This window comes from Carcharhinus amblyrhynchos, chromosome 30, assembly GCF_965287045.1.
Source record: "Carcharhinus amblyrhynchos chromosome 30, sCarAmb.v2.hapA, whole genome shotgun sequence".
NCBI lineage: Eukaryota > Metazoa > Chordata > Chondrichthyes > Carcharhiniformes > Carcharhinidae > Carcharhinus > Carcharhinus amblyrhynchos.
Window position 1 is genome coordinate 28257191 of NC_137353.1, and position 15689 is coordinate 28272879.

Here is a 15689-nt window from a genome sequence, read left to right on the forward strand (position 1 = left end):
TTTAATAGGTGCATTTTTAATCTTTATCCAAATGTTGCTCCAAGAGTGATTAACATTTCGTTCAAATCTTTGTATTCCAATACATAGAGAGGACAGCAGTTATTGTGCTTCAAGTTTAAAATTCCCATTATGTTTTGCAGATGCCCCATTTGTCTGCAGAAGTCTATCCCAAATCAATTAAAAAACTTTCTGGCATTGTGGGGTGAAGGCAGATGGGATCCATGTAGATTAGTTACCTGGAATGGAATACAGGGCACCAGTCTGTAAAATGTGCACCAGTAAGAACAGAAGAACATAAGAAATAGGAGCAGGAGTAGGCCATCTAGCCCCTCAAGCCTGCCCTGCCATTCAATAATCTGATAGTGGTTCAGTTCCACTTACCCACCTGCTTCCCATAACTTTTAATTCCCTTATTGATCAGAAGTCTATCTACCTGTGACTTAAACACATTTAACGAGATAGTCTCCACTGCTTCAATGGGCAGAGAATTCCAAAAATTCACTACCCTCTGAGAAAAGAAGTTCCTTCTCAACTCTGTTCTAAATTGACTCCCCCTTATGTTGAGGCTGTGCCCTCTAGTTCTTGTTTCTGATCTAAGTGGAAATAATCTCTCTGCCTCTACCCTCTCCAGCCCCTTCATTATCTTATGTGTCTCTACAAGATCCCCTCTCAGCCTTCTAAACTCCACCGAGTACAGGCCCAATCTACTCAATCTCTCCTCATAAGTTAACCCCCTCATCTCTGGTATCAACCAGGTGAACCTTCTCTGCACTTCCTCCTAGGCCAATATATCCTTTCGCAAATAAGGGGACCAAAATTGCATGCAGTACTCTAGTTGCGACCTCACCAGTACTTTGTAGAATTGCAACAAGACCTCCCTGCTTTTATACTCCATCCCCCTCGTGATAAAGGCCAACATTCCATTTGCCTTCTTGATCAAGGGTAGGACTCTTAGCAGTGTAGAGGATCAGAAGGACCTTGGAGTCCGGGTCCATAAGACTCTTAAATCAGCCTTGCGGGTGGAGGATGTGGTCAAGAAGGCTTTCATTAATCGAGAGATTGAGTTTAGGAGTCGGGAGATAATGCTACAACTTTATAAGACCCTTGTCAGACCCCACTTGGAGTACTGTGCGCAGTTTTGGTCGCCTCACTATAAGAAGGATGTGGAAGCTATTGGAAGGGTGCAGAGGAGATTTACAAGGATGTTGCCTGGATTGGGTGGCATGCCTTATGAAGATAGGTTGAGAGAGCTAGGTCTTTTTTGCCCGGAGAGACAAAGGATGAGAGGGGACCTGATAGAGGTTTATAAGATGTTGAGAGGTATAGATAGGGTGGATTCTCAGAGGCTATTTCCCAGGGCTGAAATGGTCACTACGAGAGGACACAGGTTTAAGGTGCTGGGCAGTAGGTACAGAGGAGATGTCAGGGGTAAGTTTTTCACTCAGAGGGTGGTGGGTGAGTGGAATCGGCTGCCATTGGTGGTGGTGGAGGCAAACTCTTTGGGGTCTTTTAAGAGACTTCTGGATGAGTACATGGGATTTAATGAAATTGAGGGTTATAGATAGGCCTGGTCGGTAGGGATATGATCAGCGCAACTTGTGGGCCAAAGGATCTGTTTGTGCTGTAGTGTTCTATGTTCTATCACCTGTTGCACCCGCAAACTGACTTTTTGCGATTCATGCACAAGGACCCCCAGGTCCCTCTGCACAGTAGCATGTTGTAATTTTTCACCATTTAAATAATAGTCCATTTTACTATTATTCCTTCCAAAGTGGATAACCTCACACTTGCCAAAGTTATACTCCATCTGCCAGATCCTCGCCCACTCACTTAGCCTATCTAAATTTTTCTGCAGACTTTCTGCACCCTCCATGCAATTCGCTTTCCCATTCATCTTTGTGTCATCAACAAACTTTGTTACCCTACACTCGGTCCCCTCCTCCAGATTGTCTATGTATATGGTAAACAGTTGAGGCCCCAGCACCGATCCCTGCGGCACGCCAGTAGTCATCAACTGCCAACAAGAAAAGTACCCATTTATTCCAATTCTCTGCTTCCTGTTAGATAGCCAATCCTCAATCCATGCTAACACTTTACCCCCAACTCCGTGTACCTTAATCTTTTGCAGCAAACTTTTGTGTACTGTTTACTGCTCCCCAAGAGCAAACTGGTTGCCAAGTTTTAGTTGGACAGACTGACTTTTAGAAACATCCTCTTTGGCCTAATTTTTGTAATTCACCATCTCAGAGATGTTTTCCATTTCTTTATCTTTCCTGGTTTCTACATGCTTTGCAGAGGCTTGTAGGGATGGAAACTGTAAATTGTAAATCTCTGATGGTCCTTGTAATTGCGTTCTTCTCACTTATATTCTACCTAGCTGCAGGAGGTCAATAAACCCCAGATACCTTTCATTCTGTGGTTTGTGCAACCACAACAATAGGTGCTGGTGCTGAGTTATCTTGTTCCAGGGCCCAACTGTTTTGACTCCTTCTCTATACAATATTTTCTCCTCCATCTTCACCCAGATCTTCTTTTGCTCCTCTCACTGACTTCTTCCTTTCTTTCATCGCTAAGTTGTAAGGCACGGATTCTCAAGCCACTGTAATCAACTTCCAGGTAGCGTGGCCAGCTCCTGGTTCCTCCAGAGCCAACATGACCCTCTGAGTCACTGAGCCAAGCTGGCATGAGTTTCTGGCTTCAGCCCAGCCCCAACTTTCAGGTCACCTTTTTTTTGCTCAACTCCTTCCATTCTTCATCCTCCCTGACCTGCTTTTCTTGGGGACCCTGACACTTGCTCTTTCTCATTCTTCACTTTCTGGGCTACTTGGGGGACTAATAATGGCGCAACTTCAGCAGGAGCCACCGCTGCTGACATGAGGGAGTTGGTGGTGATGGCAGTGGTGGCAGGTGGAGGTTGGGGTGGGTCCAGAGGCAGGATTAGGGCTGGGGTCTCAGTCAACACCGCGGCTTAGGCTAGCAGAGTGAAAGGCGATGCCTTGGCCACTTTGTCTCAGCTGAACCATCAAGACAGAATTCATTAGTTCAAAATGACAAGTATTTCAGACAGGGGAAAAGACAAACTGAAAACCATTATTTGTCCTATCTTTCTGTTTGTAATTAGTGTGGTTTATTTAGATATGGTTAAGGTGCATTCCCAAATTCTCATCTGTGTATGGTCAGCTTTTAACAAAGTCACAAGCAGCAGACTTTCATGGATTTTTAAATCAGGAGCATTATTTATTCACATTTATTCATTCTTTATTTGGATTGTCTGACCTCACCTGCAGCTGGGATCCTTTGGTCATACTGACCACCAAAATCTCTGTTCTTGCTGACAGCGCAACTACTGTCAGGAAACAGATATAATTTTAAGTAATCTATATTTGTACTGTGGGTATTAGAAATAAATAGGATGATTTTCCGGTCTCGCTCAGTGTGGTGAAACAAAAGGAATTAAAAGAACCTAGCTGCTTTGAAGATGCCTGCAGCTGTTAAGTAGAACAAGGATGTTTCTAAACAATGCAATTAGGAAGAATAGGAAGTACTTCAGATGCATTCAACTGTGAAGGAAAAGATAAATAAACAAACCTCCAGCATGTTGTGTAAAAACCATTAGGCTATCAATCAAATTTGTTAAAGGCACTGGACTGTTAAATTGCATGAAAGCAAAGCACTTCAAAGGTTTGCAAGGGATTTCAAATGTCTTCAGAGGTTTTGAGCCTTCAAGAAAGGTTCAGAGACGTGAAACAATAGTGTTGCTATGGGGTGAATTAAGATGGCCAGCATTGTTTTTAACTATAGACAATATAAAACTCATGAGGCAGATATCTCTCTATAAAGACATAACATTTATTGAAAATAAAAACACAATGAGTAACTGCTCAGAGATCACCAAAGGGGTTAAATAGTTCTTAAATAGTTCTGGAATAGAACGACAGAACTGGTCTGATGAATCTAGTGTGTACAATCAAAAACAGATCAATTATAGATTTTTTTATCAATCATTCCGGCCTCATATTAGTTTAAAATCAATTACATTTAGTAAACATATATCAATAATAATAATAAACAAATAACTCAGCCAATTGCATTTTACCATCTGGCATAATGATATCTTATTCATCCATTTAATTCGGATGCTGACTCCCATTTTGGCTGAATTCACTTCCCTGTTGCTATCTAACTGTGGAATCATTGGTTCATTGCCAAAACTGGATAGACATATGATCCTACATCCAGATACATATCTATTCCATGTCTAGACAATGAATGTCCCAATTCATATTCCCTGTTCATAAAGTTGCAAAATATGTTCCATCTCCAGAAACTTTCTGATATGAATATAGCTAACCACTGAGGTTCCTAGGTCTTTGGCTCTGAACTCTTTGCCTTTACCATCATTCCCTGCAGTAACTTGCTTTCAGCAGAAATGAACAACAATTCTTTGACAAGGCCTTTGACGAAGTATCGCATGGTAGGTTGTTCCATAAATCCCATAAATCTCATGGGATCCGGAATGAGGTAGCTAAATGGATACAAAATTGGTTTCTTGACGGAAGCCAGAAAGTGGTTGTAGAGGATTGTTTTTCAAACTGGAGGCCTGTGACCAGCGTCGTGCCTCAGGGATCAGTGCTGAGTTCACTGTTATTTGTCATTTATATAAGGATTTGGATGAGAAAATAGGGGGCATGGTTAGTAAATTTGCAGACGACACCAGGATTGATGGCACTGTGGACACTGAAGAAGGTTATCTCGGATTACAATGGGATCTTGATCAATTGGGCCTGTGGGCTGACGAATGGCAGATAGAGTTTAATTTAGATAAATGGGAGATGATGAATTTTGGTAGATTGAATCAGAGTAAGACTTACTCAGTTAATGGTAGGGCACTGGGGAGAGTTACAGACAAAGAGATACGTTTACCTTAGTGGTGGAAAGGGATAGGCATATACCGAAGGGCAGAAGTTATAGCTGGGGGTAAGGTAATTATGAGGCTATTAGGCGAGATTTAGGATACATAGGTTGGAGTAGGAAACTGCAGGGGCTGGGAACATCTGAAATGTGGAGTTTATTCAAGGAGCAGCTACTGCGAGTCCTTGATAAATATGTACCTGTCAGGCAGGGAAGAAGTGGTTGAGCGAGGGAACCGTGGTGTACTAAGGAAGTCAAATCTCTGGTGAAGAGGAAGAAGGAGGCTTGTGTAAAGATGAGACGTGAAGGCTCAATTAGGGCACTGGAGGGTTATAAATTAGCCAGGAAGAAGCTAAAGAGAGAGTTAAGAAGAGCTAGAAGAGGACATGAGAAGACTTTGGCGGATAGGATCAAGGAGAACCCTAAAGCTTTCTGTAGGTATGTCAAGAATAAAAGATTGGTTAGGACAAGATTAGGGCCAGTCAGAGACAGCAGTGGGAAGTTGTGTGTGGAGCCTGAAGAGATAGGAGAGGCACTGAATGAGTATTTTTCGTCAGTATTCATGCAGGAAAAAGTCAGTGTAGTCGAGGAGAATACTGCGATACAGGGTTGTAGACTAGACGGGATTGAGGTACATAAGGAGGAGATGTTAGCAATTCTTGAGAGTATGAAAATAGATAAGTCCCCTGGGCCAGATGGGATTTACTCTAGGATTCTCTGGGAGGCTAGGGAGGAGATTGCAGAGCCTTTGGCTTTGATCTTCATGTCGTCATTGGCTACAGGTATAGTGCCAGAAGACTGGAGGATAGCAAATGTTGTCCTCTTGTTCAAGAAGGGGAGTAGAGACCATCCTGGGAATTATAGACCGGTGAGCCTTACTTCTGTTGTGGGCAAAGTTTTGGAAAGAATTATAAGGGATAGGATTTATAATCATCTAGAGAGAAATAAATTGATTAGGAATAGTCAACACGGTTTTGTGAAGGGTAGGTCATGCCTCACAAACCTTATCGAGTTTTTTGAAAAGGTGACCAAAGAGGTGGGTAAGGGTAAGGCAGTTGACATGCTGTATATGGATTTTAATAAAGCGTTTGATAAGGTTTCCCATGGTAGGCTACTGCAGAAAATGCAGATGTATGGGATTGAGGGTGATTTAGCAGTTTGGATCAGGAATTGGCTAGCTGATAGAAGACAGAGGGTGGTGGTTGATGGGAAATATTCAACCTGGAGTTCAGTTACAAGTGGTGTACCTCAAGGATCTGTTTTGGGGCTACTGCCGTTTGTCATTTTTATAAATGACCTAGATGAGAGTGTAGAAGGATGGGTTAGTAAATTTTCTGACGACACCAAAGTCAGAGGAGTTGTAGACAGTGAGGATGGATGTTACAGTTTGCAGAGGGACATAAATAAGCTGCAGAGCTGGGCTGAGAGGTGGCAAATGGAGTTTAATGTGGAAAAGTGTGAGGTGATTCACTTTCGTAGGAGTAACAGGAGTACAGAATATAGGGCTAATGGAAGGACTCTTAGTAGTGTTGACGAGCAGAGAGATCTCGGTGTACATGTGCATAGCTCCCTGAAAGTTGGCACCCAGATTGATAAGGTTGTTAAGAAGGCGTATGATGTATTAGCTTTTATTGGTAGAGGGATTGAATTTCGGAGCTGTGAGGTCATGTTGCAACTGTACAAAACTTTGGTGTGGCCGCACTTGGAGTATTACGTATAGTTCTGGTCGTCACATTATAAGAAAGAAGTGGAGGCATTGGAAAGGGTGCAGAGGAGGTTTACCAGGATGTTGCCTGTTGTGGTGGGAAGGTCTTATGAGGAAAGGCTGAGGGACTTGAGGTTATTTTCTTTAGAGAGAAGAAGGTTATGAGGTGACCTAATTGAGGCATACAAGATGATCAAAGGGTTAGACAGGGTGGATAGTGAGAGCCTTTTTCCTCGGATGATAATGGATAACACAAGGGGACATAGCTTTAAATTAAGGGGTGGTAGTTATAGGACGGATGTCAGACGTAAGTTCTTTACTCAGAGGGTAGTAAGGGCGTGGAATGCCCTGCCTGCAGCAGTTGTGGACTCGCCAACTTTAAGGGCGTTCAAATGGTCAGTGGATAGGCATATGGATAACATTGGAATAGTTTAGGTTAGAGGGTCATTAGATTGGTTCCACTCGTTGGCGCAACATTGAGGACCGAAGGGCCTGTACTGCGCTGTAATGTTCTATGTTCTATCTAGAGGAACAGGTTCATAGCTCCTTGAAAGTGGAGTCACAGGTGGGTAGAGTGAAGAAGAAGGCATTCAGCATGTTTGGCTTCATTGGTCAGAACATTGAATAGGAGTTGAGATGTCATGTTGAAGTTGTACAAGACATTGGTGAGGCCACACTTGGAATGTGTTCATTTCTGGTCATCCTATTATAGAAAGGATATTATTAAACTAGAAAGGGTACAGAAAAGATTTACTAAGATATTACTGGGATTTGATGGTTTGAGTTCTAAGGAGAGGCTGGATAGACTTGGACTTTTTTCTCTGGAGCATAGGAGGCTGAGGGGCAATCTTATAGGTGTCTATAAAATAATGAGGGGCATAGATCAGCTAGATAGTCAATATCTTTTCCCAAAGGTAGGGGAATCTAAAACTAGAGGGCATAAGTTTAAGGTGAGAGGGGAGAGATACAAAAGGGCCCAGAGGAGCAATTTTTTCATACAGAGAATGGTGAGTGTCTGGGACAAGCTGCCAGGGGTAGTAGTAGAGGTGGGTACAATTTTGTCTTTTAAAAAGCATTCAGACAGTTAGGTGGGTAAGATGGCAATAGAGGGATATGAGCCAAATGCGGACAATTGGGATTAGATGGGGGGTTTAAAAAAGAAGGTGGCATGAACAAGTTGGGCCGAAGAGCCTGCATCCATGCTGTAAACCTCTATGACTCTATGATTCATTCAATACTTAAAACACATTTGAAATAACAGCATATATGTCTTTAAATCGTAATTATTTATTTAATTATCTTATTGTCTCATTAGCTTATTGAGTTTGTTTCAAGCATCATTTAACCCCTTGCTGGTAGCGCTGTCAGTGCCTTATGTATTCTTTCTAAAACCTTATTAGCTGGTTAATAATTTCCCTGTTCAAGTGTTAAAATAATGGGGCTGAGTGAGCAGTCTGGAGAAGGAAAACCCCCCTTCCCCTCACGAAACTGACTTCTCCTATGAGGGTTTTCTCATACCTCCGGCTTCTTAGAGAGAGAAAGGCGAATCCCTTCTTCAGAATGGACTGCTGCAGTGATTTGGAGGCCCTCAGATTTCCAGGGGCATGGAGATTAAACTGACCAGACCACTTAAAATTTTCACAGTACATAAACAAGAATTAAGATTCTGTTCAGACAGCTGGCTGAAATCACTATGCCAAGAGTTATTTTTAGGTTCCTCAGGGCTAAAAGTTGTGGCTCAGCCATGAAACCTCCATCCCTGGAAGAGTCCAAAAGTCAATCCCTTGCCCTCAGGCCCTGCTCCCAACCCGAAGTCCCTTGGGGAACCCTCTCTTTGCAGCTTAATAGCACTTTCAGGTGCAATCCGAGATCCACATTTGTCAGGATCAACGCCAAGCACAGCAGTTCCAGCTGGGGGAAGGGGGTGTTTGGGGCATTGTGCAAGGGCTTTGAAGTGGGCTTCAAGCCCACTAATTATATTTTAAAAAAAGGGGATTTCCACAAGTATTAAGTTCCTGTCTGCTGAAGGAAGAAACCTGATCAGGGCCGACAGAGTGGACCAAGTGAATTGTGATGGGTTTGCCCCCCAGCAGGAATCCCTATTGTATTTGCACATATTTCTGTCAATTTAATGAGCTGTATGCCCTACTTTACCAGCACGTCTGCCTTTACACTGTGTTCACCCAATCCAGAATCAGTCTGGAACAGACATGCTTGATAAAACTCCGATTCAGGCACTCCATCAATGAGGGAGGAGGTAAGATGATGCCATTGGATGGCTCCATGCTGCTCACCGGGGCCTTTTTGTGGTGGCCATGTGCCGTTTCAGGACGGAAGTGACCTGTGAGGGGGTGGGGGCTGTTGCTCACAGGGTGTCTTATGTCCCATTTGCAGCACGGACCCAGGTCTCAGCACTGACCTTGGGTCTTGGGGATGCTACTGGGTCCTAGTGCACAGCACCCTTCAAACTGAAGGATGTGTCCAAAGCTCTTTGAAATTGCACTGCTGTAATCTCAGAAATTTCCGAGCACCAGTGTCTATGCTCACTACTGCATGAGTTTGAATGTGTGTCACTGGGGGGAAGATGGGGGTCTGTATTGGTGGGGGATGTTTGATGGGAGTCCCATTCGGTGGGGGATCAAGGAGGGCTGTGTTGGTGGAGGACTATGGGTGGGGGATGGGAGGCTGTGTTGGTGCAGGGCCTGTGGATGGGGGGGTGGGGGTTGGTGGTGGTGGATGGGCAGTGTGTGTTGCTGGGCTACAGGCAAGCAGTGTTCCTTAACCTCTCCATATGTTTCTCCCCTTCTCCAAACCCCGCATTACGAACCCCCCCCCCCACCCCACCCCTCCCCTCCCACTCCCACCCCCACCTTCAGATTGATGAGATGGCTCTTGCAATGCAACCCATTGATCTTGTTGTTCTTTTGGTTGCTGCTGGAGCTGAGGAGGAGGAGCAGGAGTATGAATTGCGGGCGGAAGAAGCCCAGGCCTTATCACTTGCAGGAGTAGAGAGAGACAGCCACCAGAGACAGAATGTGGCCACCATTCACCCAGAAGGAGGAAGCAGAGACCCCAGCAGGTCCACACGAGTGTCGTTTGAATAAATGTCAGACACCGTGTGCCGCTGAGGGCTATCGCTCCAAAAGGAGATAGTGCAACAGCTGTGCTACTTGTTACAGGACCTGGCACTTTGGGGCTAGGGAGCCTTTGGCGCCTACACTGTGGCTGTCAAATTGTCGGCTGATCTCAACTTTTATGCCGCTGCACAAAAGCGAACACAATGAGACAGACAATGAACTGGAACAACAGACAGAGAGATCCGGAGTGCAGCAACCGAAGAGGCAAGAGTCGATTTGGACTCCTCCGGAAGGCCGCTGTCCTCAACTTGACATGTACGTCCAAGTCATCAGGAGGTGCTTCGACACCAAATTCATCAGCCGCACTCACAAGACAGCCCCGAACATCACCCAGCATTACGCAACACCATCCACGCTCTCAAGACCAACCACAACATTGTCATCAAATCAGCAGACAAAGGAGGGGCCATCGTCATACTGAACGGAATGGATTACTGCAAAGAAATGTACCGACAACTCAACAACGAGGAACGCTACAGACAGTTACCCACAGATCCAACCAAAGAACACGCCCATCAACTCAACACTCTTATCAAGACCTTTGATATGCACCTTCAGGGCACCCTCTGTGCTCTCATCCCACATTGGAGATACTCTACTGCCTCCCAAAGATATAGAAGGCAAACACACCCGGCTGTACCATCATATTGGGCAATGGGACCCTGTGCGAGAACCTCTCCGGCTATGTTGAGGGCATCCTGAAACCCACTGTACGAAGAACCCCCAGCTTTTGTTGCAACACTACCGACTACAGAAACTCAGCACACGTGGAGTGGTTGACCCAGGGGCACTCCTCATCACAACGGATATCTCGGCATTCTACACCAGCATCCCCCACGATGTTGGCATTGCTGAAACTGCCTCAGTATTCAACGCCGACAACTGCCAGTTTCCAGATGCAATTTTACAGCTCATCCACTTCATCCTGGACCACAACAACTTCACCCTCAACAACCAGTTCTTCATCCAGACACACAGAACAGCCATGGGGACCAAATTCGCACCTCAATATGCCAACCTCTTCATGCACAGGTTCAAACAAGTTTTCTTCACTGCATGGACCTTCAACCAATTCTATACACTAGATACATTGTTAACATTTTCTTCCTTTGGACTCATGGTGAACAATCACTGAAACAACTATATGGTGACACAAACAAGTTCCATCCCACCATCAGACTCACCGTGGACTACTCTCCGGAATTGGTTACATTCTTGGACACGCACATCTCCATTAAGGATGGTCACCTCAGCACCTCACTGTACCACAAGCCCACAGATAACCTCATGATGTTCCACTTCTCCAGCTTCCACCCTAAATACTTTAAAGAAGCTATCCCCTACAGACGAGCCCTCCGTATACACAGGATCTGCTCAGATGAGGAGGATCGCAACAGACACCTCCAGACGCTGAAAGATACCCTGATAAGAACAGGAGATAGTGCTTGACTCATCAAATGACAGTTCTGATGCACCACAGTGAAAAACCGCACCGACCTCCTCAGAAGACAAACACAGGACACAGTGGACAGAGTACCCTTCGTCATCCAGTACTTTCCCAGAGCACAGAAGTTACTACATCTCCACTGGAGCCTTCAACATGTCATTGATGAAGACGAACATCTAGTCAAGGCTATCCCCACACCCCCACTTCTTGCCTTCAAACAACCGCACAATTTCAAACAGACCAAACTACCCAACCTTCAGGAGAACAGTGACCACAACACCACACAATCCTACCACAGCAACCTCTGCAAGACATGCCGGATCATCGACACGAATGCCATCAAGTTACGTGAGAAAACCATCCGCCAGGTACACAGTACGTACACTTGCAACTCGGCCAATGTTGTCTACCTGATATGCCACAGGGAAGGATGTCCCAAGGCATCGTACATTGAGGAGACCGTGCAGACGCTACAACAATGGATGAATGAACACCACTCGACAATCGCCAGGCAAGACTATTCTCTTCCTATTGGGAAACTTCAGCGGTCTTGGGCATTCGGCCTCTGATCTTTGGGTAAGCATTCTCCAAGGCAGCCTTTGTGACACACAACAGCGCTGAGTTGCTGAGCAGAAGCTGATAGCCAAATTCCGCACACATGAAGATGGCCTCAACCTGGATCTTGGGTTCATGTCACACTATCTGTAACCCCCACGACTTGCCTGGACTTGCCAAATCTCACTAACTGTCCTGCCTGGAGACAATACACATCTTTTTAACCTGTGCTTAATGCTCTCTCCACTCACGTTGTCTGTACCTTTGAGAATTAATTAACTGTAAAGATTTGCATTTCAATCAATATTCTGTAAATTGAGTTTGTCTCTTTATATGCCCTGTTTGTGAACAGAGCTCCCACTTACCTGATGAAGGAGCAGCGCTCCGAATGCTAGTGGCGTTTGCTACCAAATAAATCTGTTGGACTTTAACCTGGTGTTGTGAGACTTCTTATTGTGTTTACCCCAGTCCAATGATGGCATCTCCACATCAGGGGGGATGTGGCAGGGGAGCAACATTATTTTATTTCAATTTTTTTGCACATGCGCAGTTAGAGGCTCAGATCGGAGCTGCAGTGTTTTGGGCATGTTAAATCCCACCCATGGGCTTCTGCAACGAAAATCAGACTCGCTGATAATTTTGGAGGCAGAGTGCAGTTGGGTGGGCCTACAAATGTGCCCAAAAGACAGGTCTGAAACTTTTCCAGCTCCAAGTCCGCCCAGCACTTAGACAAAAAAAGGTAAAATAGCACCCTGCATTTCAGTTTTATTATCGCTTCAATTTATATGTGATTTCTGTGCAATTATAAATAAACACTCAGAAAAATGAAATAATAGCTTTCTGCAGATTTCTCAAAGTACAGGGAGTAATTCCAGAAATAATTAAGTTTTAAATGAATGGGCACCCTCATGTCACTGCTTTGATTTTTTTTTCCACATCGCTTGTTTAAGATTTTGTTCCACTTGGCTTATTTAAGATTTAGTCTGAAATTTTACATTCTTACTTAAACATTATAAAATAAAAACAGAAAATGCTGGAAAAATACAGCAGGTCTGTTAGCAATTGGGGTCAAGGAACTTCAACTGTACACCTGATGAACCTGACGAAGGGGCAAACCCCGAAAGCTAGTGGCATTTACTACCAAATAAACCTATTGGACTTTAACCTGGTGCTGTGAGACTTCTTATTGTGTTTACTGGGGAGGTGCCAGAGGACTGGGGAACAGCTGATGTGGGCCCACTGTTTAAGAAAGGTTGAAGAAACAAGCCAGGGAACTACAAACCAGTGAATCTCACTCTGTATTTGGGAAACTATTGGAGAAGATTCCAGAGAGAATCTATCTCCATTTGGAGAGGCAATTTTTGATCAGGGATAGTCAGCATGGTTTTGTCAGAGGGAAGTCACGCCAAATGAATTTTTTGAGCATATAATCAAGTGTGTAGTATGGTTGATATAGTTTACATGGATTTCAGCAAAGCCTTTGACAAAGTCTCACATGGGAGACTTATTAAGAAGGTAAGTCACATGGGATACAGGATGATCTGATAAGATGGATTCATAATTGGCTTAGTGATAAGAGACAGAGAGTGATGACAGATGGCTGCTTCAGTGATTGGTGGACAGTGACCAGTACCACAGGGATCCATGCTGGGCCCCCTACTATTTGTCATTTATATAAATGACATAGATGATTATGTGGGGTAGGATCAGTAAGTTTGCCAATGACACAAAGATTGGTTGGGTGGTTAACAGTGAGGTTGAGTTTCTTGGGTTACAGAAAGATACAAACGAGCTGGTCGAATGGGCGGATAAGTGGTAGATGGAATTTAACTCTGAAAAGTGTGAGGTGATGCATTTTGGAAGGAGTAATTTGACAAGGAAGTATACCATGAAAGCTCTGGCACTGGGAAGTTCTGAAGAACAAAGGGACCTTTGGACATGTTTGTCCAAAGATCTGTCAAGAGGGAAAGACAGGTTAATAGGGTGGTGAAAAAGACATATGACACACTTGCCTTTATCAATCAGAATATAGATTATAAAAGCAGAGAGGTCATGATGGAGTTGTATAGAACTTTGGTAAGGTCACAGCTGAGTACTGCGTGCAGTTCTCGAATCATAGAATCCTACAGTGCAGAAAGAGGCCCTTCAGCCCATCAAGTCTGCACTGAGCACAATCCCACCCAGGCCCTACCCCTATATCTCTACATATTATACCCACTAACCTCTCTAACCTACACATCCCTGGACACTAAGGGGCAATTTCTTAGCATGGCCAATCAACCTAACCCGCACATCTTTGGACTGTGGGAGGAAACCGGAGCACCCAGAGGAAACCCACACAGGTATGAGGAGAACATGCAAACTCCACACAGACAGTGGCCTGAGCCGGGAATCGAACCCAGGACCCTAGAGCTGTGAAGCAGCAGTGCTAACCACTGTGCTACCATGCCACCCATTCTGGTCACATGGAAGGATGTGATCGCAACTGGAAGGGGTGCAGAGGAGATTCATGTGGATCTTGCCTGAGATGAAGCATTTAAGTTATAAAGAGAGGTTGGACAGGCTTGGGTTATTTTCTCTGGAGCAGAGATTGAAGGGCCACCTGATTGAGCTGTTCAAGATTATGAGGGACATGGAGAGTATGGATAGGGAGCAGCTGTTCCCCTTAGTTGAAGGGTCAGTTATATTTCAACAAAAATTAAATTGAGGGGTGGGAGGTTTAAAGGGAAAAATCTTTTTTACCCAGAGGGGGTGACAGTCTGGAATGCACTACCTGGAAGGGTGGTGGAGGCGAGATGCCTCACATTCTTTAAAATGTACCTGGATGAGTAATTGGCAAGCCATAACATTCAAGGCTATGGGTCAAGTACTGACAAGTGGGTTTAGGTTGGCAGGTCAGGATCTTTCATGCATCGGTGCAGACTCGATTGGCCGAAGAGCTCTCCTGCACTGTAGTATTCTGTGATTCTGTGATGAAGTGGAAATGGTTGACAGCTTCAAGTTCCTAGATGTTCAGACCACCAACAATCTGTCCTGGACCCTCCACATCAACGCTCTGGTTAAGAAAGCTCACCGATGTCTTTACTTCCTCAGAAGGCTAAGGAAATTTGGCATGTCCACTATGACTCTCACCAATTTTTACAGATGCACCATCAAAAGCATCCAATCCGGTTGTATCACAGCTTGGTATGGCTCCTGCTCTGACCAAAACCACAATAGTTACAAAAGGTTGTGAACGTAACCCAGTCCATCATGCAAACTAGTCTCCTATCCATTGGCTGTATCAATACTTTCCACCGTGTTGGAAAAGCTACCAGCATAATCAAAGAGCCCATGTGCCCTGGGTATGCTCTCTTTCACCTTTTTGCATTAGGAAAAAGATACAAGAGTCTGAAAACATATACCAACAGACTCAAGAACAGCTTCCCTGCTGTTATCAAACTTTTTAACGGTCCTATCACATATTAAGCTGATCCTTCTCTTCACCCTATATTCTACCTATACACTATATTCTGCACTCTATCCTTTACCCCATGTACTTCATGAGCAATATGTTTTACCTGTATAGAGTACAAGAAACAATACTTTTCACTGTACCCCAGTACTTGTGACAATAAATCAAATCCTTCAATCAATCAAATCAAAAAGAACTTAGATGAGCAACTGAAACGCCATAGCATACAAGGCCACAGACCAAGTACTGGAAAATGGGATTAGAACGGTTAGGTGTTTGTTAGCTGGTGCAGGTAAAAAACCCTCCTTTTATGATGTAAAACTTTAAGACTCCAGTGACAAATAATAGAGCATTGAATAGCATTAACTAGGAATTAATTGGCCAGAAGAGGTAAGTAAACGGGAAAAAGGAATAGAATTTCTATAAGGTTTATAGATCTTCTACTTGTCTCACATGGAAAAAGACAAAAAGGGAGGGTTT

The 15689-nt window shown here is 44.2% G+C and overlaps 1 pseudogene; it reads right to left on the minus strand.

Moving 5' to 3' along the window:
• Positions 1-2146: 2146 nt before the first annotated feature.
• On the minus strand, positions 2147-2805 carry LOC145360296 (protein CDV3 homolog A-like; annotated as a pseudogene).
• Positions 2806-15689: the final 12884 nt, after the last annotated feature.